Source organism: Paramisgurnus dabryanus, chromosome 15, assembly GCF_030506205.2.
Source record: "Paramisgurnus dabryanus chromosome 15, PD_genome_1.1, whole genome shotgun sequence".
Lineage (NCBI taxonomy): Eukaryota > Metazoa > Chordata > Actinopteri > Cypriniformes > Cobitidae > Paramisgurnus > Paramisgurnus dabryanus.
The window spans coordinates 15026370-15042753 of record NC_133351.1 but is presented as its reverse complement, the minus strand read 5'-3'; the positions used below and the strand labels follow the sequence as shown (position 1 = coordinate 15042753).

Here is a 16384-nt window from a genome sequence, read left to right as displayed (position 1 = left end):
GAGGTGTAAAAATCGGGTGCCGAGAGAGAGGGAGCAGAAAACAATTTAGTGGCATTTAAAGATAAAGTCCTCCCCCTATTTACATGGCCTATCTAATCCAATCTAAGCTGCGTCTGCATTTTTAATTTGCACATTCAAACGAGCTTCAGAGAGCAACCTAGTCTTAATTAGTTTAGTTATCTCTGCTCATGAATGGATAAAGTTTTCACACTGCTGGAATTTCAGAAGAAGCCTAATTGGATTTCGTGCCCAAAAACAAAAGGAGAAATAAAAGAAACATGGGTTAGATAACAGAGGGAAAGATTGATGCGATCTGAGTTAGTGAGGACTGAAGTGTAGTCACAGCTGAGCAGGAGAGAGAAAGGCCACGGTCACGGTCAAGATCCTTGTTTTCCATGATGTCAAAACTAACGGAGGAGCCTACGGGAAAACAGAGGCGGACGAATAGAAATACTTTGCACTCTATAACATGACTTTGTCGTATAAGGAGTGAATCATTGTGTTTTTGTAACAGTTACTCATTTAGCTTAAGTAGTAAGAAGAACTTTAAGTTTAGTATTACTTGCTTGTATTAATATAGGTTTAATTTAATGTAAAATGTGAATCTGGACCACAAAACCAGCCTTAAGTAAATTTTTTACAGCAATAGCCAACAATACATTGTATAGGTCAAAATGATAGATTTTTCTCTTATGCCAAAAATTATTAGTAGCCTATATTATGTAAAGATCATGTTTCATGAAGATATTTTGTAAATTTCCTACTGTAAATATATCAAAACTTTTATTTTTGTGAATGGATGCAGTTGCTAAGGACTACATTTAGACAACTTTAAAAGCGATTTTTTTTTTGCATCTTCAGATCCCAGATTTTTAAATAGCTGTATCTTGGCCAAATATTATCATATCGTAACAAACCATATATCAATGGAAAGGTTATTTATTCAGTTTATTTTAAAAAATTGACCCTTATGACCATTACGGTCCAGGCTCCCGAATATGGTGTGCATTACATCTATTTTTTATAGCTTGTCACATAAATCTCACCCAAAACATTACAAACCAACATCATTTTTAAGCAATAAAAATGCATTTTGGCATCAGTTGTTAAAAGTGACAAATGAACAACTATAGTGTAAAGACAAGCAAACTGATAATTATTCAGGCCCCAAATCATGCTGGGAGGAGGGAATACGTTACTAAATTCCAAAAAAATTCTTCAGTGTCCTCTCCATTAATCCTACCCTATTTCTTCCAAAAGTGTTCTTGATTTTTTTAATATATCTATATAAATATGTTTTAGTATGTATTAGCATTATTTACTTATAAAAACTTCATTTTTACATCATGGATTATTTGTCTAAATTTATAAAGTTTATTTATACATCAGCTTCGAAGGTTTTATATTTAACTGAAACATTTTGCATTTTAATAAAGATACAAATGTAGAACACCCCCTCATGTCCCCTGCAGGGGTTTTTAATGCAATTAACGCTGCTTTTGAAAACCAAAATCCAACCCTGAAGAAAAGTAATGCCCACATTTGATTTTTAATCTAGTCTTTTCTGGCATCCTATAATAAAGACTTATAAATGAATCAGAAGTGTCATCGTGTTTAAAATAATCAAGTTAAGGCCTTGTTTTAACTCCCTCTAAAACACGTTCTTAAAGAAACAAGTGAGTCAAAGTAAATCAATAATTGAATATTACCCTTCATTGTGATATCTGACTTGTACAAGGTCAAGGGAATTATTAATAACCTTCTGTTGCCTTTCACCGACACGTTTACAAATTAGCACTTTTCAGCCTGGGACCAGCTTTACAGAGCCCAGTTTTCTGAGCAGCCTGAAGTGTGAAAGAGTTCCAGAGGGCAAAGCATTTGGAGAAGTCTAGATAATGAGATTCTTTTGTTAATGCCATTGAACTCCATTCAATTAGAGAAAAGGGCCTATGTTTGTGAGTAGTGTGCACAGTATACAGTGTGTTTCTGTATGTAATTGTCTTGTAAGCCCTGGAGGAATTATTAACAAACGTTCAAACATTTATTCTGAACATTGAACATTTATCGTCAAGCACAAATGGGGAGACTAAATATATTTGTGTTTTTCCTCTAAAGCTGGTTTGAGGCTGTTCTTGTGTGTGCTTGTGTAATGTATGGATTAATTAAAGGGATAGTTCACCCGAAAATTATTTATTCACAGTCATGTTGTTTTAAACCTGTATGAGTTTCTTAATTCTGTGTAAAACAAAAAACAATATTTAGATAAACATGACGGTAAGCACACAGTTGATGGTATCCAGTGACTTCTATATAGGGCTGGGTAATGGCAAGGGCCTCACAATACGATACATATCACGATGCATGCATCATGTTACGATACAATACATTGCATGCTGTGATACATTGCAATACTTTTTTTTTTAATTAAAAATGTAAAAAAAGCTAAATAAAAAAAAAACTTTTTTGAATTAAAAAAAAAACATATATGACAAACAACTGGACAGTGACAACTACAGCAGCGGCGGAGGAGGTAGTTTGAAGCACACAGAGGGTTTTTAAAAGCAAATTTTTTGTAAATATCGATAGTAGATATTGAAATATTAATACACTATAATAAAATGTATCACGTGTAAAATGTATCACGATAGTTAGCTGTATAGATATTTTTGCACAGCCCTACTTCCATAGTAGGAAAAACAAATAGCCTACTAAGTCAATGGGTACCATAAACCATATGCTTACCTTCATTTACTAAAATATCTTATTTTGTGTTAAACAGAATAAAGAAACTTACACAGGTTTAAAACAACATGAGGGTGAATAAATAATTTAATTTTTTGGGTGAAATATCCCTTTAAATAAGCATATTGATTTGTGTTCTGGCATCACAGAGTGTGGGGTTTTAATTAGACCACGGTTGAGTGTTTTAAAATTCCCGTTTTATCTGTGTGGAACAAAGTGAAACTGAATGCCTGTAAGGAAAGGGCTGCTCATCATCTCAGCATCTTAATAACCTTTTTACTTATTTGTTTTTCTTTATCTTTAGTCCGATCATAACCTAAACTTGTCATCGCAAATAGATTAAATAAAAATATAATACATGTCTGTCCCTAATACTCATGGTAATTTCCAAATACACTGTAAAAAATGATGTCATGACAACATATGTTTTTACATTATTTAAACTCATCAAAATTAGCCATGCAATTTATTTTTTTAAATAAGTTACAGCAACTCATCACTAGCCAAGAAATCAAATAGTAATTTGAACTGACTTGGACAGCTATTTTGATTACATTAAGGTAACTCAATTTTTTTTAAAGGCACTGACAAACAGTTACTTTGAAAGGATTATTTATTATGACCTTATTATGACTTTTCATAAATGTAATTATTATTTATTGAATTTACTAAGTATATTTATTGTCTATCTTTCTTTTAAAGCATATACCTTTAAACTTTCATACTACATTGAACTGAAGTAACTCTGATTTAAAAAGAAAGACCCCCTTATGGCGCTTTTCCATTGCATAGTACCCCACGGTTTAGTTTAGTTTGGGTCGGGTCAGCTCACCTCACTTTGGCGTGGTTAGCTTTTCCATCGAGTTTATTATCACTTCGCAGTGGGAGGGATTATAGGCGTGTCGTTATATTTACGCTGCCTACTGCTGTGACATCATACACGTGAGAGCGTTGTTGTACATTCCCATACATTCATTTATTTCTCACTCTGCCACAAAATTAAAATTGGCCACCACAAATAGATGTTTGCACATCGCGTTTATAACTACCTCTGTCTCACATGAGAGTTTCTGTTCAAACACCCGACCCGTGGCGTCAGTCGACGGCGCTCCGCTGAGCCTCATTCAAGTTGCATTTAAGCATATATAATGCGGACGTGCACGTCGCGAATGTCTGGAAAAGTCTGGAAAAAAACTGTTATGGTGTCCCGGATTCTCAACCTGCGGATGTTTTTCATCGCTAAAAGGGTGTTTGGAAACTTATAGCAGAACACAGATAACAACATGTTTGCTTGAGACAGCGCAAGCTAGCAGTAAGCTAAAGCTAATATTTACATTATAGCGATGACGTGACGATTCAGACCAATCAGTGATCTACAGTGTTTTCGCGTCACGTTTGGTTTCAGCTCGGGTCGCTTGGAACCCCAACCGAGGTGGTACGAAAAAAAGTATCGGGTACTACGTACTGCACCCAATGGAAAAGCTCCCAAAAGTAAGCTGACCCGACCCAAACTAAACTAAACCGTGGGGTACTATGCAATGGAAAAGCACCATAAGTCAATGCTTCCCAATCATGGTCCCCGAGCACCCCCTCCCAGAAAGTTTAAGATGTCTCCTTATTTAACACATCAGACTCACAGACCTGTTTACCATTTTGGAAGGAGGCTGATAAGTTAAATCAGGTGTTTTAAATAAGGAGACATGTAAAGCTTTCTTGAAAGGGGTGCCCAAGGACCAGGATTGGGTAGCACTGCCCTAAGTGGAACCCCCCCCCCAAAAAAAAACACAAGATTTTTTGCACGCTTATTGAAGGCTTTGTAATGAAATACATCAGTTGTCTTGTGTCTTGGTCTCTGTGAACCAACTCTAAACTGCATATACTGTATCAGACGGACCTCGTGGAAGTCGTTTAACAATTTTTATTGAATTTATTGCATGAAATTCAGCTTTATTTTGTGCCTTGAGCATAAATGTCTTTTTCGTGTCACTCGCACTAATTTAGTTTTTCGTGTTTGTGGCACAACTTTTTTTCCCTATTTTATTACCATTGTCGCTTGGCACAAAAAAAGCTGAATTATGTGCAATGGACACAAATAAATTAATCAAATTTTTCGTGACTATAACACAACTTTCCGTGAGATCATGTTGGCAAATTGACAAATATGTAGCTTACTGATGGAGCATTGCATTAGCAGTGCAAAAAGTTATGGGTTTGATCCCAGTGAACACACAGAGATAAGTATAGCTTGTTTTGTGCTGTCAGTTGCTTTGGATCAAAGTATCTGCCAAATGCATAAATGTATGTGTAAATAACGGTTCACTTAGGTTTTCTGACAGCACTCAAGTCTAAAGCTGTATGGTCCAGCTATTGAGACAAACGCACGGCTTATGAATGCAGAACACCCACTGACACGCCTACAGCACTAAACATCTATGCAACTTCCTGCAGCAGAGCCCGTCCAAACTAAATAAATCAATCATGTTAACAGACAGAGTCAGAAACTGAGCATGTCAGCATTACACAAAAAAAGATGCTTTGCGATTCCATTGAAGATCCTTTTCTGTCTAAATAGTTCTTTTAATCTTTCTATTTCACAGAGGTCCTTTAAGGTGAACATTTTTTATTCAGATTATATAGATATATAAGAAATGGTTCTTTAAAGAACCTTCGACTAAATCATTTTTTGTGTAACCAAAAACGGTTTTTATGGCATCACTTTGAAGATCCCTTTAAGCACCTTTATTTTAAGAGCGTACTAGTGCAAATAAAAGATTGGCTGTTATTTTAATGATATAAAGTTATGATGATTGGACTGTTGAATAGGTTTGTGTGTTACATCATTGAGCATTACCACAGAACATGAATTCAGGAGAAAGCTTTAATCACAGCATGGAAAAAGTTTCTGAACAAACACAAAATGGCTGATGGAGATCAGATTAAGATATCAGCGGACATGCTAGAAGGTTTTAAGTATGTACGTGACAATTTTTTTTGCCAAGAGAGACACAACTCAAAAAGCTATTACAAGTTTTCATAAGCACACTAGTGACATAAAAAACATTTTCTGAAAGTTGCACATAGGCTTCTTAGAATAGAAACTTAACCAAATATTTGCACTTTATATAAAAAAAATGTGCCATCACATGTTGCTACATTGGATGTTTTTTCAATGATTTTGAGCTGTATTTTTTTATGAAATGCACTTCAGTGTCTTTTACAATTGTCTTAGTATTGTACCATAGTGATTCATCAAGAAGGAGGATTCATTTCTCTGTGTGGTGATCTATGTGGTCTTTTTGTTAAGGACTGGATAGTGAATCAGTAGACATGCCCTGGTTGCCTCCCAACAATTCCCCCAGCTGTCGACTGCTGAAGACCACCTCACCAGTGCTTTGTGGCCTTTCATGTTTCTTAAGTCCTGGGCTATGTTAGCATAATGCTAATGCGATATTTGTTTGGTCTTCTGAGCCACTCTGGAGGTCTTTGTAAGGTAAGCAGAAAGCTTCCCTCCCCTCCACCTGCTTTCACTTTTAGATGGAGTACAGCATCCACAACAAAATGAAGAGTGAATCTGAATTTCCTGTCTGAACCTGCAGACATATCGTAATCAGACTGATCTCACGAAAAGTCGTGTTATAGTTGCGCAAAATTTTATTAATTTATTCGTATCCATGACACGAAATGCAGCTTTTTCTTTTTCGTGTCATGCACAAATTTTTATAAATACTTTTTTTGTGTCCGTTGAACGACTTTCTTTTTCATGGCATTTTATGTATTGTTTTCTCATACACTGAAAAAAAGGATTCATTGAATTTACTCAATTTTTTTAAGGTAAGTGGTTGCAATCAATTTATTTAAGCTACATTTAAACAAAAGTTTTATATTTTATTTTACTTTACTAATCTTAATTGTTTAAATGTAGCTTAAATAAATTGATTGCAACCACTTACTTTAAAAATTGAGTAAATTCAATGAATCCTTTTTTTCAGTGTAGTTTTTTTCCTATTTTTTTACCATTGTTACTTGGGGTTGGTGTTAGAATCACTTTCTGATACATTTTTAGGCATCCTAACCCAAACCCCAACTCTAACCCGCAACTCCAGGCGAGAATAGTTTTAAAAGCAAAAGAAAAACATGTAGAAACCAATACATAAAAGTACATCCTAACCCAAACCCCAAATCTAACCCCAAGGGACAATGATTTAAATATGGGGGAAAAAATGAGAAAACAATACATAAAATGGCATGAAAAAGAAAGTTGTGCCACGGACACGAAAAACTATTTATATAAATTTGTGCGAGTGACACAAAAAAGAAAAGCTGAATTTCGTGCCATGGACACAAATAAATTAATAAATTTTTTTGTGACTATAACACGACTTTGCATTATTCATATGTGAAAGAATTAGCTTATTCTTAAACAAAGTGTATGCATCACAAAATTTACATTGTTTCTGGTGTACTGGGGAAAAAAAACCCAAAAAGTTATTCTTATGCAGGCCCTTTTGAAAATTAAACATGGTTTAAATATAGTAACCATGTTTTTATTTGCTTATTTTAAAAACAATTTCCTTCCTTGGCTATACATAAAGAAATATTTTTGGATACTGGTATGATATTGCTATGGAATACAATTTTACTACCATGTTGAGCTATTTCACTGTACTTTGTGTAAATTTTATGATATTGTTCTCTTTTCAATTTAAAATCAGTATCATCTATTGTTTTGCAGAATTACAAGTAGCCTACATTGCAAGAAATAAATTAAATATAAAAATACCAAAAAGATATTAAATTCAACATCGAAAAGAACATTCACTATACATTAATGCGGGATGTAAAAAGTTGTTCCAGTGCAAACGTGCAGTACGAGTAGCCTACATTTTTGCACCATTAGTTTTTTGTGTTATTCCATGGGATCGGGTATGTGGCCATGATATGTCATGGTTGTTGTTAATGAGATTTATACAATGGTTAGTAGTTCTAATCCTTGTATTCTGATGTCAGTAGTTATATTTTATATACATTAACGATATACGATTCTGTGTATTACTGCACAGCATCTTTAGCAAAGTAAATGAATGTTAAACATTCTGTGTGAATTCCAAACGGTGCTTTTTGCCTTTTGAAGTGCACTTTGGGAAGAGGACATCGCATAAACAGTTACTCCAGATTAAGCGAAAATTACATATTTCTTTGTTCTATTCGCCAAGTGTATTTTAATCGGACACAATATGAGACACAATTGCACAACTCCCCCTAGAATTTACACATATTTACACATGTGGTAACTATTTTATAAAAAAATAAGGTACTCAAGGCTAGTGGTGTATTGTAAATAAGTAATGGCTGGAGATGGTTGCAACAACGCCCTTTAGCTGTGACTTATTGCACAATACAGTCAGCCTCTCATATACACTTTTCGACAAAAGTTGTAATTTTTTGTCACTGGGACAGTCCCTTTAGGTATTGATATGTACCTTTGAGGTTCCAGTATGTACCTCTAAGGTACCAGCGTGTAGCTTAGAGCTACCAGTATATACCTTTAAGGTACCTTTTTGAAAAGGTACCAAGCAGTAACAACCTATTTGCTTATTTAACAAATTCGACTTGATTTATTTTATTACTTCCAGTTAGGAATGCACCGATACGATACTGGTATCGGGTATCGGCCTCGATACCACATTTTTTAAAGTACTTGTACTCGTTAAAAGTCCCCCGATACCTGGAATCGCTACAATGGTCTGAGAAATGTCTATGTTTGGCGGCGTGTAAGGGGTTAATGTCTCTTGTGTTGTCCAAAGAGGCAGAGTTTACAACAAACTGGAAAACTAGTCCTTTGTTTTTTTGTTAAATTATATGACTAAAGCTGTTACCTGTAAATTTAAATCATGTTTTTTTATTAAGTACTCTGTATCGGTATCGGCAAGTACTGAAATGCAAGTACTCGTACTCGTACTCGTATTCCAAAAAAGTGGTATCGGTGCATCCCTACTTCCAGTAAATATAGTAAATCTAAAATCTAAAAATAAGTTAATCTTGGAGAGAAACACTGGTTAACAAAATAACGAAAATCAATGTTGCATTGTTTAGCAGTTGACACTGTAAATACTCAAACAAAGTAGAGGACATTTCTAAAAATGTTAGCCCAATATGCAATAATTGATGAAACACACACAAACACATATATGTACATTTTAGCCTTTGATTGACAAGGCCTACAGATGGCTGTGCAACTGCATCCAGGTCCTTGTCACAGTTTAATTGCATTATTTTAAAGCCTCCGCCACCCACTTCTGCTAGAGACACAATGACCACCCTGTCATGTCTGCTACTCTAAACACACACTCATCTAAAGTGCATTAGAAAACAGGCACCCCATCTATTCATTGACGTCCATTGTCTCTTGACTTCAGCTCAGACTCAGTGAGATGCTTCCCAGTGCTTGAGTGAGCAGGAACAGTATGTTCTTCCCCAAAAAATCTTACCGAAAAGCTTTTTAATTACAACCAGCAGTATTGGCATCCATACATCCTGATCTATCCATCCTAATGTCTTCACTTCATCCTTCAGAACCTTCCTATAATGACCATTCTTTCCTTCTTATTTTAGCCCGACAGTGGGTTTTTGTTTTGTCCGTCGAATAGTCTGTGCCAAGGTTCTGCTCATTAGAGAGTTTGGTGAAGTGTGGCAGGGCCCATTCATGCCGTCCAGCTGCAGAGTCTTTTACCTTCTCTCTGAAAGAATTTAAGGTTGCCACTGCTGGTCGATCTGTTTATCTTGCAGACAGTGGAGGAACAAACAGAGAGACCTCTTCCCATTCTCCCCATGCCTCCGGTCCCAGACGCACCTGTTCGCCGTACTGGTGTCCGTGCAAGAAGCCAACTCATTAGAGCCAGAGGCCATTGTGGAGCGTCTATTAGGAGGAGGTGAAGTGGAAAGGTCCAGACCGCTGTGGGCAGCAGGAACCTAAACCTCCATTCTGTTCTTGCACAGAGGAGCAGGCGTGACCCAGAGCCTGGATGGTTATTAACCACTGCCACAACCTGTGCTAATTAATGGGGTATTTGCTGCACCATTGCTCTCTGCGTTTATGCACAAATATCTTTTATGTGGTAAAATCAAGGCATTGTGGGTGATTGACCGATGCAACTGTGAGTAGGGGCCTGATTGTTTCAGCCTTGCCGATTGGAGATGTGACCGGAGCAGGGCTGCTTTTGAGTTTTTACTTGCATTACAATTCAGTTTGTTTACAAGTAAAGGCACCCAGCCAACCGCTTTGAATGTCAATTGTTTTTGTATAGGTGACCCTGGGATTGTTGGCACTAACTGGATTAAGCTTGCAACTAATCAGGTTACGCTTCATATGTGAAATTATAGGCACACTGTGTGTCATTTTTCCCCTCTTCCTGACCCCCTGAACTCCCTTTAGGGACGGACCCCCATGCAAACTGACCCTTTCTGGTCGGCACTGGCCAGGTGGCTCCTGACAAGCACTGACAAAAACAGGAAGCATGACTCTGGACACGGCAAGCCCCAGTGGGGCTGTCTGATTGGTCGCTGACTCAGCACTGCTGCCCAGGAAGGCCTGACCCAAGAAGTGTCCAGGGACTTGGACAAGATGGCTGAATAAATAATTTGCACGAAAGCAGTGTTAGAAACACTTAAGCAACAGGTTAATTCTCCACTCTTGCGGGAGACGTTGGGCTGGAAGTATGCTGTTTTACCATTAAATATATCTTGGAATACCAGGTAGCACTGGGGTTTTTGCAAACATAACCAGACTAGTTAAGCTCCATATTCTGGGTAGGATATAAGGCTGTCGATCACCATAGGCAATCATTCTGACTCATCGCAGCAGTGATTGGCACTGATGGTAACAGGTTAGAGCATTCACACTGAACCTGTGATATAATAAAATAGACGCTCAAGGAGATTTTATGCACGTTGATGACAACTCACAGTAAGTGTCATTTGTTCAATTATGTTATTTTTATTGCAAAGATGACATTGTTTGAGATGTCTTTATTATGACAACTTGACATTAAGACAACATGACTACCACCTTTTACCAGTGATACAAATTTTGTCATTAAAATGTCATTAAGTTGTAATACTCTGTCAAATTGTTTTCTCCAGGTGTTATAAAACTATAACAAAAAAGTAATAAACTCAATCATCCAATAATAATAATAATTAAAATTGATAAAATTATATTTAACTCTTTTCCCCGCCAGCATTTTATAAAAAGATGGCCAGCGAGCGCCAGGATTTTCAGAGCCAGAAAATGTTCTTCTTTAAATATATAAACATACAATATATCAAATGAAAGAACATACCCTCTGCTTTCAAACAACAACAACAAAAAACGTTTCATCCTACCTTCATTAGTTCTCTTTTATCACCTCTCAAATATGGGTAGGTTTCTTCACAAAAAAAACTAAATTTTGAGCAAAAAGCTGAGATAATTAAATTTTTGCTAAGGACTTTTGATGGAGATCAGATACAGAGCAATCTTTAAAACATACACGGAGTTCATTCTCGTCATTGGCAGGGAAGCGTTTACTCTTTATTGACGAAATAACTTGTCAATGGCGGGAAAGAGTTAATTGCATCTGGAGACCAGTGGCGGCTGGTGCTAAAAAAAATTGGGGGGGGGGCGCATACAAACTTGAAATTAAACTTTTACTGTGGTAATGCAGGTCTGTAACTAGCAGTTTATCAGGTGATATATATCATTACTGCTTAGCAAAAATGCTGAAAATGTTACTGTTAAAGTCAACTAAATCATGAAATAAATGTACTATGATTGTGTAAATCTGAGGATAATGTGGGTTTATTATCAGTAATGAAATAATCATGGTAATCATTCACACACACTCACAAACACACCAGAGTTTGCGTTAGTCTATTTAATTTGAAAATCACGACATAATGATAAGAATTGTTTTCGTTCACCTTTTCATTTCTAATCATGAACTTACAAGACGAACATTCAAGTTCAAATGTGTTTGTTTATTTGTGAAGAGAACATATTCAATTCAATTTTATTTATATAGCGCTTTTCACAAAAGTCAATTGTTTCAAAGCAGCTTTACATAAATAGAAGCAGTGAAAAGCACAGAAAACGACAGATAGCACAACAGAATACATGATAGCATGAGCAGTTAAATTTGCTGCGGCTATGACTCAATATTATAATTGCACGTATTACTAAAGCAACGTATTGAAGAGGAAGCTAGGTAAAGCCCAAAAAGCCCAAAAAACATATGATGAACAGAGACTGTGGATCACTTTACATGTTTAACATCACATGAAGCAGATTAATGAATTATTTTTTTCTCGCAGTGACAGACAGCTGAGCCGATAAAACACACGAACTTTGTGCTGAACAGGCAAATATGAACAAATCAAATCACAAAATACTATTGCGATTAAAATAGCAACAGGCGTGTAAAAATCTGAATTGAATCAAACACTGACTGTGTATCTGAAACCACCTTGTGTAATAAACGCATGAAGGCAGATAAATGCAGATTAGATTTTGTGTTTTTACCTCAGATAGACGACGCAGTTTTACTTCTGTTTTGGAGATTGATCGCATGCTCTTACATTACGGTTTGGTTAACGCGATCTGACACACACACACACGCCCACGCACGCACGCACGCACGCACGCACGCACGCACACACACACACACACACACACACACACACACACACACACACACACATTCTGGTTTCCATGTTTTGTGGGGACATTCCATAGACGTAATGCATTTTATACCATACAAACTGTATATTCTATTCCCCTTACCTACCCCATTCCCTAACCCCAACCATCACAGAAAACTTTCTACTACCTTAGATTTTCAAGATACATCATTCTGTTTGATTTATAAGCTTGTTTCCTCATGGGGACATCAAAATGTGGAATATAGTTGAATATTGAATATTTATTTATATTGTAAATATTTATGTGTGACCCTGGACCACAAAGCAGTCATAAGTCGCACATTTGTAGCAAAAAAATTAATGCCAAAAATCATTAGGATATTAAGTAAAGGTGAAGATACCGTACAATTTCTATTGTAAATATATCAAAAATGTATTTATTATTTGTAATGAGTGTTGCTAAGGACTACATTTGGAGAACGTTAAAGGCAATTTTCTCAATATTTAGATTTTTTGCACCCTCAGATTTTCAAATAGTTGTATTTCAGCCAAATATTGTCCTATCCTAACAAACTATAAATCAATGGGAAGTTTTTATTTATTTATTCAACTTTCAAATGATATATAAATCTTCATTTAAAAAACGGACCCTTATGACTTTTACACAGATAAAACTATAAACTAAATATAATAATACATAATCTGTATTATTGTTTTTTATTAGCCCTTTGGCTATTTAAATTTTTGTTAGACGTCTATGTGCCATGTCTGTTCACCTGAATAAGAATTGTATGGTGCTTAGAAAAAAAGTGCTTAGAAAGACAACCACAAGCTCCTGTGGAGTTGTGTGTGTTTTTCCTTTTTCTTTCTTTACATATATGTTCGTGTGTTGTGGGTAGGACGGTGGTTTAAAGTGGAGTTCGGCAGCTGAGATGCTACAGAAGGCCGGCACTGTGGTGTGAGGCCGAGGGTTGAGAGCAGATGACCCACACTTCTCCGAGGGAGAGAGAAAGCGCAGTTCAAAGGGCCAAAGGTCGCTCCTTTCCACCTCTTTTATTCTCTTCCCACCTCAAATCCTCTTTCATGTCTTCCTCCAATGTCTCCTCTTCCAACTTGTTTTACAGAAAATGGCACCTGCTGAGCATCTCGGGCCCCTTTGTACAAATTTATGTTGATGTCAGCAATGAAAACAAAACCACATCTCTAAATATTTGTCGAACAGCGGTCCGTCCATTTTCTCTCCCACTCTTCTACACCTTTCCCTTTCTCACTTTCCCTACTCTTCTCCTTTTCTTGAGTTTTTTTAATGATTTATTTTTCCAAAGCCCCAGTCCGGGACAATGTGGCTTTCACACATGATGTGAAATGTTGTTTCTACAAAGATTATTAACACATATTTGTAAAATCTTTTTTTTTCTGGGTTGGATCTCAGCTGCTAGGCAGAATAAACTGGACATGGTGAACTGGAATGTTAAAGTATTTCACTCTTGCCTGTGAAAACTCCCCAAAAGCCTTTTTTGGTTATTAATTTACTGTTTAATAGATAAAATCTTCCTACATAATATAAAGAACATTTGGTGAACATATAACCTTTATATCTTTAACTTCCTAAGACCCGAGGTTTGGTTTGGCTTGCATTTTAGATTTCTTCCAGCTATTTGGGGTTAGGAAGAACCAATAAAATATTTGAAGCAGTGTAATTGTCCACGTTTGATTTTTGAAAGGTACCGCCCCTGTGACAGCTTTTGTACCTTTTATACTGTGACTACATGTGTAGTTGGTGGGATTAAATTTTTCCATAATACATTTAGCTAAATAATAAATAATATTTAAACTGTTTTAGATTCAAGAACTTTAAAATGGTTGAAAATTGTATATGTTGCTTAACACAACAACATTTTTTGTGTGCATGTGTGTGTTGTTTGCATCAGATACCTGTGAAGGCAGTGATAGGCCAAGAGCTGTGACATGTTTGAATACTCGCCTAACATGTCTTTTGTTGTCTATTATGTTTAGATTTTCCCTGTGAAAATATTATCAGCCATCTCACCTGAACCGTTGACTCCCTATAAGCAGCAGTGGTCAAAGGTGTGGTTAACGGCTTAGCCCGTAGTCTCAAGCGCTTGGTCACGCGCTCCTTAAAGTAGCATCGCCTGAAGGCCACTGATAACACGCATCCTGTGCTCCCATTGGCTGATGTCCAGAGAGCCGGCAATCTCGCACAGAAGAATCTGAGAAAAGATGGGTTACGCCTGAATGTGGGGAGGTTTTAAGGTATTAGAGGTAAAGCCAGGATGGCATGCATTTATCCGGCCTGTTGTGGATGACCTTTTCTTCGGCCCTCTGCTTTTGAAAAGGATCAGCATTTTTGGTTCATGTGAATCCTCTGTATTTTTGAAGGGGAGAGGCACAGCAGGAGGGCGCTGAAGAGCCTTGAACATGTATGTGTCAATATGTTTCAAGTGACCATTTTATATATAATGTAAACCATGGTGGTTGAAGGAGGGAATATGTAATCATATTTGTTGGCATAAAAAGGGAAGGCTGAAATCATCAGATTCCACAACCCTAGCCGTCTCCCTAGGGTTCATGCATAAGCAGTGTAAGATTTGGAAAAACGCCATCCTGGCAGGGTTGCTATGGCTGGCCTCTACCCAGCCCTCTGCCTCTCTTTCTCTGCCTTTTTCGCTTTTGCTAACATATCTAGTTATTAAAGCTCTTATTAAAGTTGTTACCTGTACCTCCTCAGCCAAGTCTACCTTTCAAATGTTTTAATGCTGCTTTTTAAAAACAAGATGAACATGATTCCAAACAGAAGATGATGAAACAGGTTGATATATACTTATGACCCTGACTTCACCTCTCTGAGCATTTAACATGACACTGCTCTTTGATTGGTCAGCACCAGTAAGTCTCTCATGAGCTTATCAGCAAATGTGTCCTTGTGAACGATTCGTTGTTCAATCAAATAATGTATTAACACAAACCTAAATTTGTACCATTGTAGGTTAATAAATTAAAGTTAAAATAAAACATTTAAAAACAAATATCTATTGACACACCTCTAGGTACTAAAAATGCTGTATTATGAGAATGCTCAACTATAATTAACATGCAAACCTCTAGTGAGATGCTACTAACCCATGTGGTCTGTTCAGTCAGAGAAAGATGGTGAGAGCAAGAGTGTGTGAGTGAGACACAGCAGGAATTCTGGGTGACACGGATAAGACAGAATGTAGGAATCCCCAGCCTGGCAAAGACACACTATGCATCCATCTCCGCTCAATCATTACATATAAAAAATATAAAGATACTTTCAGTCGTTGATCCTTTAATAATTACCATTTCATCTACGTATATTATGGCTTAAACATAAATGAAAATATATCAAATATGACCAAAGCAAGAAATTACCTGAATAGAAGCTGTTTATCTGCTATCAACTTATCTTATTCTTTATTGAATCATTTTATGCACCTGATATTGTTGTCTTACATTTGTTTTAAGATTTTTTTTCATATAATGGCTACGTATTAGTTTCTTTTTTCTTTTCTTGTATTTAGCTGCAGCTATATCTCTCTCCACAGGCAGGCTTAATGACAAACTATAAAGTGATGCTTAAAGCTAATTGGCTTGAAAGGTCACCTTTGATAATGATTGGGTATTTATGCAGGAGGAGGCAAATTTTTATTTCGCCTCCCTTGTGCATTTTTCGGATGGAAGCAAATGACGTTGCGTCATTTGAATATTCATCCTGATTGGTCAGTTTACTAATGAGAGGAGGCTTTATACTCTCAGCCGCATCTGGCATTCATGCAGCTTTTCCATTGCATAGTACCCCACGGTTTGGTTTGGGTCAGCTTACTTTTGTGAGCTTTTCCACTGGGTGCAGTACGTAGTACCCGATACTTTTTTTAGTACCAACTCGGTCGGGGTTCCAAGCGACACGAGCTGATACCAAAACGTG

At 36.6% G+C, this 16384-nt stretch overlaps 1 long non-coding RNA gene across 1 annotated transcript in view; it reads left to right on the top strand.

Moving 5' to 3' along the window:
* The window catches only part of LOC135733327 (uncharacterized), a 118079-nt gene that overhangs the window by 28250 nt on the left and 73445 nt on the right, over window positions 1-16384 (top strand). Inside the window, exon 4 of the long non-coding RNA XR_010526935.1 lies at window positions 6047-6232. This is a non-coding gene — a long non-coding RNA (uncharacterized lncRNA). The remainder of the gene's footprint in view (window positions 1-6046; window positions 6233-16384) is intronic.